The sequence below is a fragment of the Danio rerio genome, chromosome 11 (genome assembly GCF_052040795.2).
Source record: "Danio rerio strain M-AB ecotype USA chromosome 11, GRCz13ab, whole genome shotgun sequence".
NCBI lineage: Eukaryota > Metazoa > Chordata > Actinopteri > Cypriniformes > Danionidae > Danio > Danio rerio.
Genome location: NC_141031.1, coordinates 9,729,214 through 9,746,302, shown reverse-complemented (window position 1 = coordinate 9,746,302; position 17,089 = coordinate 9,729,214). Strand labels below are relative to the sequence as shown.

The 17,089-nt window shown below is 34.6% G+C and overlaps 1 protein-coding gene across 4 annotated transcripts in view; it reads left to right on the top strand.

Moving 5' to 3' along the window:
• Positions 1-17,089, top strand: part of naaladl2 (N-acetylated alpha-linked acidic dipeptidase like 2) — a 629,431-nt gene that overhangs the window by 70,446 nt on the left and 541,896 nt on the right. The gene's annotated exons all lie outside the window — the stretch shown is intronic.

Genomic DNA, 17,089 nt, shown 5'->3' with positions numbered 1-17,089 from the left:
AATACTCATCAAATGCATCAAATACTCATTGGTAAAGTTCTTACTGTAGTATTTCTCACACACGTTATGCTAGATCTGCTTCCTTCATGTCTGTCTGTTGTCTGAAGCAGCCAAGGGAGGAGATTAAGGCACGCTGACAGGCACATGGAAACGGTGGGCATGAAGGACTAGCCTTAAAGGCACAATTCACAAAAAACGCTACCTAATAAATCTGATGGGTGTTTTTGAGCTGACACTTTACAGACACATTCTGGAGACACAAAAGACTTAAATATGGAAAAAGGGGTAACCTAGGTGCCCTTTAAAGGGATAATCACACCAAAGGTTACAGTTGTCATGATTTACTTACCCTTACTTAAGTTTCCTCCTGCTGAACAGAAAACGTATTTTAAAGAAAGCTGGAAACCTGTAAATATCATCTTCCATAGTATTTGTTTGTTTTTTCTTTCTATGGAAGTGAATGGTTACATGTTTTAAACTTTGTCAAAACATCTTTTGTGTTCAACAGAAGAAAGAAACCTATAAAAGTTTGGAAACCACTTAGGGGTGAGTAAATAGAGAGAATGATCTTTTTTACTCTTTTACTAAAAGAATCAACTTGTTCACAAAAGTTAAGCACTGCTATTGAATCTCAGAAGCAAACACTTTCACTATTTCCAAATACCAAGAAATAATTTTTTTGATAAAGTAATGTGTGAAGTAAAATGAAAACTTTCCCCAAATAAACAATCTGACCGGTTAAATGTATTATTAAATGTATTCTCAATTATGAATGAATGAATGAAATAATGAATGCACTGTATGTTCATCACTTGTGATGTTCCTACTTAAAATTAAGAGGAGTGCTTTAATATAAAGGACGCATAGTTTACCCCGTATTTATGATTTAATATTATTATTATTATCGTTCTTCTGAGTGTGCCAGTTTAGGTTGTTAAAAAAAAACAGTTCAGATTTTTTAATTATAATATGTTAGTGTTATTTAGGGGTGTGTACACAGCTCGCTGTTGATAGGGGTGTGTTGCTTCACATGAAAATTAGTTTCGACTTACCGACCAACATAACAAGGGGGCGGAGCCAAGAGCCTGCTCTGTGTTTGGCAACAGCCAGGCAGACAGAAAGAAGCAACATGAGTGAGAGGACCAGCATTCAGCTGTACATGTACGACTCGAACACAGACCAAGTAGAGTGTACAAAATCATTTGTGTCTCTGTATAATTTTACAGCCAACTGTGTGCTAGTTTAAAGTGCTGAGCTTGTACACCGAGAAAAATAACCACGCACACTGAATTACCTTTGACTGAGGAACCGGTTGCGCCGCCCGGAGCCGCGATACAGTACACCAGACACGCACGTTCGGATGTTATTTAAAATGAAACTATTCAGATGGCGCTCTGTGACGTGGCAGAAACATGAAGTGTCCCGAATCATGGCTGGGCGCCGACAACCGCCGACTTGAAGCGCCATTGTGTGTACCCTGATAGAAACCTATGTTTAGACTTCTAAAATGCATGACGCTGTGCCACGCAGGGCAGCGGTTCTGGTGTGCGACCTGCAGGCAAGTTCGTTATTTTATTTCCAATGGAGAGACGCGCACGTGAGACAATCAATATTGGTGGGCTGGGGGACCGCACACCTACGTCAAGTTGCGGCCGATCTAAAAACCGCTCCAATTGGTCAACAATTTTTGTTGTTAAATTGGAAAAAAAAAAGGACTGAGTGTGTTTATATCACCCCAATATGACAGTTTATATACTATACCTCCACACATGTCTGTCCAAACAGCTTAAAAAGTAGGTTTTTCACCATAGGTGCCCTTTAAGCAATTCAGTTCAGACAAAACTAATGTTCATAAATCCTCCCTGAGCTGTTTTATGCATGAACAACATATAATTTCCCTTTTTTTTCAAATGTAAGTGAGGTCAGTGAGGATCACAAACATCTTTTAATGGATAGCCATTTAAAAGCCGGAGTCCCTCTATTCAGTAGAACTCAAGGAGCGATTTGGCTGAGCTCAATTTGTGAGCCAAATAAATGTAACAGCATTCCACAAAAAAAAAAAAAAAAAAGACTCAATGTTTTGATTGTAGGGAATGTACACTCTGCTTTCTCTCTCTAGCTACTGAATGGAGAAATTTTATCTTTGGCAGATTAGTTATACTGTAAATTATACAGTGAAGAAACGGCTAATGAGATTTTTATAACTTGATTCCATTTCATTCTAATAGCATAATTTTAATAAGGTGAACTGTTTGCTTATTTATTTGCTGCTGATGTATATATTTAGTTTTTCTTTTCTTTTGTAAATAATAGTATTAAAACATATTACTGTTATTAATATTTAACTGTTTATGTACAATGAAACAGCTCCAAATGAACATATTTAGTAATTTGGGGATATTTTTTCCCTATTATGGTAGGAATATCACTTATTTTCACATCCCAATGTTGACGGGTATGATCTAAAGTGCTGTTTCATTGTATGTTATGAGATGCAGTTAATGTGTGTGGCTGCAGTTGTAGCAGCCTATGCTTTTAGACGCGACAACACTTGCACTCCGATGAAGGTTACGTCACAGTCACCCGCCCCAAACAAGTGACGTGCAACTCTGAGGCACTTGATGTGAGGTTCTAATCCAATCCTGCCTCCATTCTTCAGCGCTAAATTCACCCTCATGCTCCATCATAACATCACAACTCACTCACCTCGTCACGTCCCTAGCTAATGCAGATCTAATACAGGACACTGCTGTTTTTTTTGTTTTTTTTTTCTTTCATTTACAAAGATTTCCAAACAATTTTAAAAACAATTCATGCAGATCTGCAAAAATAACTAGTCACTGACTAATTTCCAGGTTAATTGGTAAAATGTATATGTACATCTAAATGTTTCATGTTTGATGAAAACATTGTAATTTTTTACCAACATATTATAAGATTAACCCACTTTCAATATTTTATTTGCAAGCAGCCATGTTTGCTAATAAGCCTTCTTTTGTAAGCCAATCACCTGAGCCCACCATATTGAAGTCGTGACAATGCTGATTGGCTCATGGCTCCTCGAGCGAGTGCATGCACAGTCCAAATGCATCACTTAAATGACTGTCAATGGATCAAGATCCTTTCTGGCAGCAAGATAATGTAGTTACAGCATCTCCCTGCAGGGGCTGTACTTCAGAAACACCCATTTAACACACAAACACGCATACAAAACACTTGGCAGCCCACTGCTGTTGCACAAATTCATGGCACGCATATATTTGTGGATGCACTTCTGCCTGGATGCTAAAATGCTGGAGATGGCAGTTAAGTCTTGGCTTTCCACAAGCAGATTTATGAATGTGACTGGAGAGGCTGTATCTCCAGCTATGACATGCTTGATTGCTAATAGAGCTGGGGGTGTTGGGGTTGTCAGAAAGCAGGTTTGCCGTTTTTGGCTCGGGAACAGACCCTTCAAGAGACTTCGGTCCAAACATAACAGAAGTAGCCTACAGGAAGATTGTCATGATGAGGTTTCGTGACTCATGCAGCACGGATGGTACTAGCATACTATGTATCTTTATTATAATCTTCTTAGGAAATCTAATGAGACAGAGACTTGCTAATTGACCATCAGTCAGACGCTGAGATGATTTTACCAAAGATTTCATAATGATATCAGTGCTTGGAGAGGAAATTGAACTTTTTCGATTATCTGTGTTGTATCGATGTTCTTTTTGGGGTGTTATCACCACAGTTGGAACTAGAATGAGCTTTAGAGTCTAGGGGTAAAGATTGGGAAATATCATGCAAAGCAATGCTGAAAGTTAAATGGAGCTTGTGGTAAAAATGCAATATTGAATTTTAGTAATTGATGTACTAGGTACAAAAATTTACTTTCTGGACATTGTTATGGTTTCTGGCCATTTTATTAATTAATCAAACTCAGTCTGGAGGTTATGATTATCAGAAGAATAGACTGAATTGTAGAGGTGCGCAATTAATCGTAAACAGATCGCGATCTTGAATCGACCCCCTAGATCAGGGGTCTCAAACTCACGGCCCGCGGGCCATTTGCGGCCCTCAGTGCAATATTTTGTGGCCCGCGCCGACCGCTGTACACTGATAGAATCAGCGGAGTGGGGAGAGAAAGCGATCCCCGCTCCGCTGATTCTATCCGTACACAGCGGTCACTGGCATTCCCCGCCCGCCGTGTAAACAAAGGGGCGGGGATGCCGGTGACGTCACCACGCACCCCGCCCCTTTGTTAGACGCTGTGACGGGCGGGAAGTGTTAGGAGGGAACTTGCGCCGGCCAGAACCAAGGTAAGCTGTTCCCGCCCCTGCCTGCCACTTAGCTACATATCTGCAGCCTGCCACCTACCTAGCTACAGCCTGCATCTTATATATATTATAGGTAGATACAGACTGGTACAGACTGATGTGACTGGAGTGGGGTGGGGGTGTTTTATTTATACATATATACGCCTTTTTTTTACTTGAGGGAATGGAAGTTTTGAGTGAGTTCCCACACTTTTTTCCCTAGGACTTCAATAAGTCAAAGTACAGGTCTAGACTTAATGATGATCATCTTCAAGCCATACTGAGGGTCTCAACTGCTTCCGCTCTAAAGCCAAATGTGGTTCAGATTTGAGAGAAGCAGCGCTGTCAAGTCTCTGGCAGCAAGAAGTAGGCAAAAGATGCCATGTTCAGAAGAACTGTTCATAAACTTCACTCAATGTTCTATTAATGTTCAGGACACTTCATGTTCAGAAGAAATAATTAAAACTGTTAATAATGACATTTGAGGACTTTTTTTTTTTGTGAAATCCCTTATGCGGCCCAGCCTCACCCAGACTTTGCCTCCTGCGGCCCCCAGGTAAATTGAGTTTGAGACCCCTGCCCTAGATGATCTTAATCCAGCATTTATATGATTCTGCCAATCATATTTTCAAGTTCAGGAGAAAAGCAAAGGCGGTCGCAAGTCTTCACGTTGTTGTAATGCAATGTTCAGCAACGTGGACACCAAATGGTGTTGAAAGATTCACATACTGTATTTATAAGGTATAATTCACCCACAAATGTCATTTCTGTTTTCATATAATGAATTGACGGCCGCGGAAGCACACATGACGTGAGCTGCTGACCGTGAGCTGTAACCACAGAGAGGGAGGGCACGCACCTGTGAATGAAGTCTACTTAAATGAACAGAATTAATTTGTTTAAGTCTTTTACTTTTGCAGTGTATTTTTTTTTTTTTTTTTTTTTGCGGACTGCAGGCTAAATTAATTAAATGTGTGTGTGTGTGTGTGTGTGTGTGTGTGTGTGTGTGTGTGTGTGTGTGTGTGTGTGTGTGTGTGTGTGTAAATCATAGTTTGTTTTTTTATGTATATACTGACATATGTATGTGTGTAAGTGGTATTTATTTTATTTTATATAATCTGACAAAAATTATTTATTTCAATTAACAGTAGCTCATTTAGTCATGTTTTCTAATTGATGTTTAAAATTCAAACTATAATGCATAATAATCAATTGCTTCTGTTAATCTTGAATTCACTGGTCTTGTAAACATTTGACATGCAGTATTCACTCATATATTGCTGACATAATTCACACTTAATTACAAAGAAACAAGTCATATAAAGTCTGACATATTTAATTTAAATGTTTTGACAATCCCGTTTATAGTTAACACAATCGACAATAACAGGACCAAAATGTGCTTTTTGAATCTGTTTTTATACTGTATGAATGTACTTTAAAATGTGTGCTTGTACTATTCACATGGGTGTTCCATGAAGAAAGTTTCTGCATTTTGCAAGAACTATCAGTCACACATTTGCCTCTACTCTGGTTTCAGGTGACCTTTTCTTTTGCCGCTGTATTGTGAGGTGAAAGCATCAGCCTGACTGTCTTATTTCCCTCCTTTGTAGTAGATGTGCTCTTGTTTAGTGAACTCCACAGCTCTCCTCCAACCTAGAATTATCATCCTAAACCGCATTTCAGACTGAACTGTAATTACACATTCAATGGCCACTATTAAGTGTACTGTGTCGGACTCCCCTGTGCCTTTAGTACTTCCTTTAAGCTCTGTGCAAAGATTTAACAAGGTTTCAAACACACTTCTTAGAGATTTTGGCTGAGATCTGGTTACTGTGGGGCCATTTGAGAGTAGTGAACTGCTCGTCATGTTCAAGAAATAGATTTGAGATGATTTGAGTTTTGTGGCATGTTGTGTTTCCTGCTGGCCGTGACCAGATGAGTTCACTTTGGTTCCAAGTGGCTCAAAATGTGGCAAGAAAATCTCCCACACATCATCACACCGATAGCTGGATGGAGCCATGCTTTCATGTTGATTAGGCCAAATTCTGGCCCTGTCATTCGAATGCCCCAGCAGACATTGAGACTCATTATAAGGCAAACTTTTTTTTTACAATTTTCTGTTACTAAAATTATTGAGCAGCATATTGTATAATTGTAGCCTCATTTTTCTTTTCTTAGCTGACACGATTGGTACTGGCATGCTCTTCTGCTGCTGTAGCTCACCAGTTTCAATGTTTGACATGTTGTTTGGGAAGATTCCTCTATGCTGTTGGTCCATCTATAAAACACTTAATCATTTTAAAAAGTGTGCCTTACAAGTTGGCATTTGGATAATAATAATAATAATAATAATAATAATAATAATAATAATAATAATAATTGACCAGTAATAAGGGACCAACCTTTAAATGCAGATTGATTTCTTAAGTGCATTCTGTCATCACTGCTGTTATCTGAACATGATGCATCTCAGCACTGTGGAGATCTGGGGAGAAATAGGGGCTAGTTGATCCACCATAGGGAATAGTGAATATATTTGTGATCTTTGATGGTTTTGAGACATTGTGCTTTCAGTACAGAACCGATATGTCACAGGTATGTATTTTTTTTTTTTTTTTTTTTTTTTTACTCTTTAAATGTAATGCAAAGGAATATAAACATGTCTATATGGCTGTAGGTGAGTAAATGAGCATGGCTGCACACGTGCACTAACAGACAAAATAATAAAGAATAATACATTGTAAAAAGAATCCTAAAAATTATTGGTAAAAATGGCAGCTGCGGTGTCCAGAATTTATCCATTAAGAATGTTATTACAATAACATACTAATAAAAAACAATAGAGTATTTTTTGTCATACAATAATGTTTTAAAGTACTAACCTCTACACAAATTAAATTTGTTACGTAGACAAAAACACAAAAATACTCATGTGGTGATGAGAAAGGCATACGATGAATCTCATGACAAACAACTTTTCCCAAAAACAGAGAAAAAGCATAGTAATATATATGGTACTCAGTGTCATTCACACAATACACATGGAAACACATTATTTATTCTCATCAAAAAACACAAGATGTGAAGTGTCATGAAGGGAATTCTGGTGGTAAATTTACAGCTATTTACCGTATATACTAAGATAACTTACAATTAAACGGGTACCATATTTTTAGTATACCATTTTCGCAATTTTTTTTTTTTACCATTGAAACAGAGATGTTTAATTACAGTGTAGCACAATAAATGTGTTAAATATTCATTTTGTAAATATTTTTAAATGTGCCATCTGTATAACTTTATAAAAGTGTATTTTTATGGTATCAGTAAGTGTAAATGGAGTAATGGGTAAATAAAATGTAAGCTAGTGCAGTTCAAAGCTCAAATGAATTATTGAATATTAAAAAGGCGGTCAATTATAGTCTTTTTTTGTCTTTATTTTCTTTTTGTTATTTGGTGATTTTAACTTTTAGTGATTTATGCTTTAAAGCACAGTTTTAGAGTGTAAAGTTCTAATTTTCTGCTATTTGTTCAGCGAATTATTAAAGGTTAAGCTTTCATAAAATCAAATAGAAAATCTACATGGCTATAATAGTAGCCTATGTGAGAAAGGAGTAATATAATTGCAGTCATATTATATCATTTAGTGTTAGAACTGAGAATAGCCTCACAAAATAAGCTAAGTTTTTTTTTTTTCTTCGTTGCATCATACTGTTGAATAACTTTGTATTGTGTGTGCTGTATCTTTAATGTATGATATTGTTGAAGAGAGCATTCCATTAACTTCTATCCACCAGTCTGGTATGTTTTCTCAAACAACAACCAAAGATAACCTACCAAAGAATAATGCATTATTCAGGAATTTAACAGTCAAATCCTTCCTGAATTCTGATGGAGGTCCATCATTTGAACATTAGTTAAAATGTAAAACTTACTTAATGGCATTCCTAATATCAGTGGAGTAAAACTAGATAAATTCCACATATTTGGTCATTTATCTTATAGTATGTGTGTGCTGTATGTATATATGTGTATGTATTCATGTATGTACATAAACATTTATAAATGCATGCCAAAATGGGTTTATAATAAACAGTTAGCTTGTTTGTTTGTTTTGTGATTCTGTGAATCAAACATACAGTATTGTAGAACTCGGATGGGATTTAAATTTTTTTTTTATTAATTAACACATTTTTGGGCAAGGATTGCTGCTTATTTTGTAAAAAAAAAAAAAAAAGGAACCACAAAATCATTTTAGACAACAGAAAACAAAGTTATTTTGCCCTCCCTCTCTGGGGTAAAATTGAATTTGAGTTCTCCGGCTGAGAATGTAATTACACACCCATTTAAAATGAACCATTTTCTTTATAATTACAGTAATTCATTAATATTTGTCGATGAAGAATTGCTCTGACATGCCGTCTTTCAGCTGTTTGCTTGTAAATGATGAAACCGTTCAATGAAAATGCACTCTGAGGATCAATGGAGAGGCATTAGCAGACAAATGTTTGCTGCTATATGTGTCACAGTTATATACAGTATGTACAGTAAAACAGCACTGGATGTCTTAGAAGTGTTAGCCAGACTATTAAAATGTAAACATTGTCAGATGTTTGGTTTAATATGAATTAGAATTAAATTATGCGTCCTCGGTACTAAGTTAAATTAGAATTTGGTTTGGAAAACAAAATGTACAAAATATTGTAAAAAAAAAATAAAAATAAAAATAAATAATAATAATAATAATAATTATTATTATTATTATTATTATTATTATTATTATTATTATTATAACAATAATAATAATAATACTAATAACAATAATAGTTACCAAAATATAATAATAATAATAATAATAATAATAATAATAATAATAATAATAATAATAAAAATAATAATAATAATAGTAATAATAATAGTAATAATAATACTTATTATTATTATTATTATTATTATTATTATTATTATTATTAATATTATTATTAATATTATTATTAATATTATTATTAATATTATTGTATCATAACTCAAGTATATTAAAATAACATCATTCATCACACATTTATATATGAAAAATGTGCATATCTGTGAATTCTCTTCTATTTTGAGTATTTATAAGAATTTCATCTATACTTTTTTTTCAATCTGTTTTAATTAATAGTATTTGCTAGAGAGGTCACTAATAAATCCCGATTTTTGCTGGACTTCTTCACATTATTCCATAAAGCTTAGAGCAAACATGACCGACCTATATTAATGCTGGTTGAGGACTTTTAAATGTTCTCTAATTCCTCTGGGGCTTTACCTTTTGCTTTTATCAGATCCTTGTTGGTAGTCTGGCATTATCAGAAGTGATTATCCCCTTCCATCCAGAATGAATAGTCCAAATGATTTGATTTAAGCTGTTGTGGGAGGCTTTTATGTAATATGCATAAATAATGTCATGATTTATTTATTTTTTTTATATTAAGACTAAGCTGCTTTAGCAAGAAAGCATCTTCTAAGAGTGTATATGTGATCTAAATACATGAAACAAAACAAGTCTGTTGGCAGCTATACAGACTTTTCTTCATTTAATTTCTGGAAGCTGAAAAATGTTGTCCTTCTGAGGTCTTGGAAGATGAAATCAGATTTTTCAAAGCAGTGATGAAGGCTTTGGCCTTGGCACAAATAAATGAAGGTGACCATTATAGCCAGTCTTTTCTCATATCAGCCTGTTTAATGGAAATATGGGTCATCCCACTCAATTTTTCAGCCTTTCTGTTCTCACCCTCCTAACTGTCCTTCGTTCTTGAAGGACATTGGAAGAAATATGTCATGTAGCTCAACAGGCAGAAATTTGACATTAATTTGGTGTAAAAACATAGTCTGCTGCGTACCCAGATTGCATTTTAAAACTATGTTCTTGCATGTTTGATTTAGACCACTTTTTTTGCTTCACAGTGATCTTAACATCAAGTAATAGTCTTGAAACTGTTTGGAACATTGCACTATCATAATATATTTGGTACATCTGAAAATATGGTACATTTGTCTCAAATCTTTTCACAATTTTCTTACAGAATTTAAATTTCATCGTCTCGGCAAAAGATCTTTCTTTCATGACATTCATATGTAGGCTAGCAGTGTGGACTTTAGCTTTAGAAAAGCTGGTTTTGGATGCCAAAAGATTGACTAATTTATTTTAAACATGATACATTTGTATGATTTATAATTTTTTATGGCAATTAAGTAATCTAAATCTAAATTTTGAGCAGTGGAAAGTTCCAATGAATGTTGCATGTTTGTCATTTTTGATAAATTTTGTATTAGTTAGTTTGTATGTTATTGGAACGTTATTCTAAAGTTGCAATTATTCTTCATTTATTAACTTAGTAAATGAGGAATAGTTGCAAATTTAGAATAATGTCCCAATAACATACATAAACTAATAGATAACACTTAACTAATATAATAACTCACACTTTATAAATCAGTTGTTCATAGTTTGTTTACTACGGAGACCCTGAAGGGTCGAGATGGTGGGGAAAAATTGGTGGGAAAAAAAAATGGTGGGAAAAAAAAATTGAGTGATAGGAAAAAATATTTGTAAGTTTTTTTGCATTCCCTCACAAAGATGTTTTGCATTATCTCTCAAAACTGTTTCTCAACAAACCGTTCCTGTTCATTCATGTAAACCCTACCGTTTTTGCCGAAATTCTCCTGTATTTGACCATTCTATCCCACTTTTTTTTTTTTTTTTTTTTTTTTTTTTACATTAAAGCTGTGCGTCGATCGTCGCCTTTCATATGTAACCTCTGACCCAATGAATTCATGTATAAGCGCTGACTGACAGACGCGGTCTGTACAATACTGATCCCAGATCAGCTTCTGTACACGCCATTTAAAGTGACTCTTCTGTTATTAAACAAGTGAGCACAGCAAATTAATCTCAAGTTTTGTTTTGTTTAATAACTGTTTCTGTAAGAATATTAATAATAATAATAATAATAATAATAATTATTATTATTATTATTATTATTATTATTATTATTATTATTATTATTATTATTAATATTCTTACAGAAACAGTATTTGTTGTTATTATTATTATTTATTATTATTATTATTATTATTATTATTTATTATTACTATTATTATTGTTATTAATAATGTTATATATATATATATTTTTCCGTTTAAATTAAATGAAAATAAGAAATGTTTCCCTCACAGCTCACTAAAAACTTAGTTCAAGTATTTTATTTGTATTGTTAAGTAAATGTGTACCTATGGATATATTTATTCATTTATTCTTCATTTGCATGTAGGAAAAAGTGTAGAAACATTTGTTTTGTGAAGCTTGAGATTGAATCTCAGAAAAAAAACATTAAAAATTAAAATATTAGCAAATTGCAAACCGAACTACATGAACTACATTTATGCAGAAATAATATATTTTTTCAATTTTTTTATTTATTGTAAAATAAACTCTAATAATGTTTTCTTCACATCATGCATTATTTATTCATTTAGCTTTTTGGCTGGTTTTGTATTTGTTGCACAAATTATCTTCAGGTTTTATATTTATTAGTTGGATTAGGAATATACATTCTTGTTTACCTTACATATAAAATAATAGTTTTACTTCTAATACTTTTGTCATCTACCCAAATGTTCTCCACTTCTGCAACATTCTCATTCCATAATTGATCACGAAGCTTGACATGAATGTCACACAGATACTGAAGTCAACCAGTACAGCTAAATTGTTCAGCTCGCATGTTTTATTTAAAGTAACTTATTGAACTGAATGGTTTTCTGTCATGTGATGATTCGTGAGCTGTCAGCTGTTATTGTCTGTGCGTCTAGTACATTTCAGTAAAAGCCAGTTGATTGTATTCTCTGGCACCAAGAATAGACATCAGCCCTTAATTAAAGATGACACAGATTTTCAGCACCATTTTCACAGGCCAGTTGAGGAATCTGTACACGAACCCTAGAGCAGTTTGTCAATGATCACTTGGTCTTAGAGCTTTAGAGCAATGGCGAATGAAGCTTTTGGATGTGTGCATTGAACTGACGGACCAAAAAGTATAATTAATTTCCCTTGAAATACAAAACATCAATTATGTGACCGATATCCAGATTTATGCTTGCCTTCATTATAATGTGCATTAACAGTCACCAATAGCAAATATTATGTTAGTCTCATCTAGTCACAATTTTTATGCTGAATTTAAGTCAATCATCTCAATAAGAAATTTTCTATCATTACATCAGTTTGTAGGCCAGCAGCGTGGACTTTAGCTTTAGAAAATATTGTTGAGGCTGCTAAAACATTGACTTATTTATTTTAAACATAAAATGCACTTTAAAAAAAAGGAAGTTGCCAAAGGGATTTTGTATTAATTTTTATATATGACAGTATAATTGTCTAAATACACCTTTATTTTTTTCTATTATAATGAATCATTTGAGCAATGGAAACTACCAGTGAATGTTGCATGTTTATCACTGAACCATAGATGACAATAAATATGAAGTGAAAATTGTGTTCTCAAAAATTAGCATCAATGTTGAAATTGATATTAATATTGAGATTTTGATCACAATTCGCTTAAGGTGATTGTGAGTGTCAGATGAGTTTTTCCTTCTTTTAAATTGGAGCAGCAGATTGTCTGTGTCAATGAAAACCAAACAAATACAAATGATTTCCAGTACTTGGTTGCAGCTAGAAAGGCATCTGCTGTGTAAACTAAAGCATGGAATAGTTGGTGGTTCATTGTGTTGTAGCGACCCCTGACAAGTAATGGACTATGCCAAAGGAAAAGGAATGAATGATGATAAACTGTATATGAATGAGTTTATTATTTGGCCAGTCCGGATGTCAAAGGGCAGGTTTGATGGATTACGAGTACTTGTTTGCAGCTGGAAGAGAATACGCTGTGTAAAACATATGATGAAATAGTTGGTGGTTCATTCAGCTGTGGCAACCCCTGATAAATAAGGAACTACACCAAAGGAAAATGAACGAATGAATGATATATCAATGAAAGATGATATACTGTATAAGAATGAGTTGATCATCTGGCCAATACGAATGTCATGGGCCAGGTTTTATTGATTTCTCTTCGTCTTGTTCTGTTTTCATGATTATCCATTATAGATTTTGTATAGCTCATAGAGCCTCTGATTGACTTGTCAACACAAGGAAGACACACTTGTTATAACCATACTGAAAAACACTGCTTAAACCAGCCTAGGCAGGTTGTAGCTGGTCAACCAGGCTGGTTTTAGAGGGGATGTGGCCACTTCCAGGCTGGTTTCCAGCCATTTCCAGCCTGGTCTTAGCTGGTCAGGCTAAAAGATGACAAGCTAAAACCAGCTTGATCAGCCTAGCCAGGCTAGGAGCCCAGCCAAAACCAGCTATGTCCAGCTTAAACCAGTCTGGTCAAGCTAACTCCTTGTTAGATTTTGCTGTATTTGGCTTAACCATTGTTGGGTGGCTCGCCAATGTATCAGATGACTCTAATACATTAAATAAGTAAGCTGACCAAAGTTCTCACGGGGAGAAGACTTTATTGAAGACAATAAATAGTGCAGTTCCTCAGCAGTGATGTTAACCCGTCGGTCTTCAAGTAACTCAACCCAAAGTACTGTCTGTGAGACAGTACTTTATACTAGCATCAAACAAACCATTCTGTTTACGAGGTTCAGCAGGACCCTCTTCAGATGTTTCAACTGTTGTTTTGCTAATACCCATTGAGATTGTAAAGGGGTCATTTAGTTCACACCTATCAGTTTGTGGGGGTTGAGGCACAGGTCACCCCATCATATCTCATCAGAGTTTGATCAATGTAAATGCAACTGAACTAAAATGCACAATCTTTCATCCCACTGACTGCTGGAGCTCAGACGTATGCATGCCCTGCAGCATGACAGTGTGCGCGTATGTGATCTTGTGATGTGCGTTTTCAGCAATATAGTGTGGAAGGAGGGCTTTTCAGAACTGCTAGGTGACAAACCAGTGTGGACCAACACAATCTCACGGAAATTCGTAACTTTTTCATTTAGTGGCTAATTCGTAGGAATTCGTACGATCTAATTCATACAATTTAGTACGATTTGCTTATCCCCCAATGACGGTTGGGGTTAGGGGTGGGGTTAGGTGCCAGGCCTCCTTTTTAAAATCGTGCCATTTCGTACGACTGAACTCGTACAATTTTGTACGAATTAGCCACTAAACTGGCAAAACGTAAAATACTTACATTTTCTCGTAAGATCAGGCTGGTGTGGACATGGATCATTTACATTTAAAAATGCCATTTTAAAACTAAGACATATTTGTGTAAACGGGGCTGTGGGTTTTTTCACAAATGGGTTGCTGCTGCGAGGGGGGTGTGGTGGAGGATTGTGATGGACGATGGATGGCATCATATATCGACCCAACCCTAACATAAAGTATCCATCTATCTTTAAATGAAGACTATGCACTGTTATTTTACATTTGCTTGTTCAATTTCAGTCTGAAAACATTTAAAATCCTCAACAAATATACATGATTGTTTATTCCATTTTTAACTTGCATGCAGCTGTACTGCATTTCACTCCTATACAAAACCATCTCAAATCAATCCAACTTAACTTATTCTTTCCAAATCTATTCAAGCCATTTGTAGAAATTGTTTTCATATTGCAGCATTCTGTATATGGCAGAAAAAACAAAATTTTGCAATGTCAGATTTGTCAATACCCTGCAGTCCTAACTGAATGGCATTATTGACCAGAATAGAGGATTTTAGGAAGCTGTGCAAAAAAAAAGAAAGAAAAGAAAGTCCTTTAACCTGGAATGAAGCAGGAATGAAAATGTCAGGTCCTAAAGGAATCACAGGTGACCTCCGACTCTAATCTGTCGACTGTCAGGTATCTTCATTCTTTATTTAAGTCTTGAGCAATAGCAGCTTTGAAACGTCAGCCCCCACGCAAACTTTCTGTTTGTGAAGGGAAACCGAGATGATTGACAGTGTCTGCATGGGGAAATGTGTCTTCTCTCATATTTTGAGCAGGATCCCTTAAAATGCAGGGAAAGGACAGGGCTTATCTTCTCCTAACACCTGTGCGCAGCCTACTTTAGCATTCAGGGTTTCACACCTAAATATGTGACAATGCTATTTGTTGTGCTTTAAGAGTTTGCTAAAGAGGTCAGATGCAAACAGCTTTTGGCATTGTGTCTGGCTTTTTTTATTATTTTTTTTATTTTATTTGTAACCATTTTCCTCTCCTGAAAGGCGACTGCTTATCTAATCCACTGGCTTTTTATGCACATTATGCATCACCTCCTCTATGTGTATGTGTGTGTGTGTGGTTATGTATTTGGTTGGGTTGAGGGCCACTTGGTGTAAGTAATATATCTGAATATGTCCTTAATTTAAGGGCAACATGTCAGATGCAAAGTCTTTTTAAAGCTGTCCGATACATCATTTTAGAAATGCATATTGTAAAATAAAACTGACCTTTTCCTTGTCAGTTGTTAAATAGACAATTAATCCAAAAATTTAAGTTGAGTGATCACTTGCACCCAGGTGTGCTGCTAGTGTCATAAGCCATTCTTTTTATTTTGTAGCACAAAAGGATAAATAAATAATTCATTAAACAAATGAATGAATTAATATGCGAATAAATAATTAATTAAATTAATCAATCAACAAATGAATAAATAAATAAATGAATGAATGAATGAATGAACGAACGAACGAATGAACGAACGAACGAATGAATTTAAAAATACATTTGTAAATAAATAAATAAATAAATGAATAAATACTTAAATAAATAAATAAAATGTACTGTTTCTACTCATTATTATAATAGCAGCTAGAATTCATTTTTAGTATTTATATTTAATACTTGTATAATATAATAATATATTAATAATAAAAAATAAAATAAATAAATAAATAAATAAATAAATAAATAAATAAATAAATAAATAAATAAATAAATAAATAAATAAATAAATAAATAAATAAATAAATAAATAAATAAATACAATTTAAGGAATGATTCCATGTGACAAGTGCTGTATATTCCATGTGTTCTGGGGGCATACAGTAGAACACACACAAAAAAAAGAGGCATACAGTAAAAAAAAAAAAAGAGAACATCTAAATTTGATATATTATTTAAAGGGCATAGTCATCTTTTGTAACTGTTTGGACAGAACTGTGTGTAGGTATGGTGTGTCCACAGTCATATTGGGGTGATATATATACACAGACAATAGGTTTATTTTGTTAAAGTTCCTGATGTTAAAATAGGATCCATATCTCTGCCATTTTGAGGCCCACCGCAAAGTGATGTAGAAGTGCAGTTTCCCCGCCCAAAGAATTAATTGACAGCCACACATTAATGTGTCCGTAGTAATGCATATTGTCATATCAACAAGAAAGGATGTGCGCAAAGCAACTGGGATTAAAAGATCTGTTCAGCGCTCTGTGATCATCAATCATCATCAAACATGATCAAGATGAGTTTTACAAATTTAAAACGTTGTTAAATCAGTGCATGCTTGTAATTAAGATGAAAAAAATTGCTGTAATTTATCACCACAGCCGCGTGTCAGTACAATTATAAAAGAAGATTCTTCAATTCCACCTTGTGGCCATTAAATCAGGTTTATTTTGTTTATTAAAATAACGGATATCCATACAGCAGTGTATATTATTGTGTGTACTGTCACATTTGCCATGCAAAAATAAATGTGCACACAGTGTGTGTGTGTGTGTGTGTGTGTGTGTGTGTGT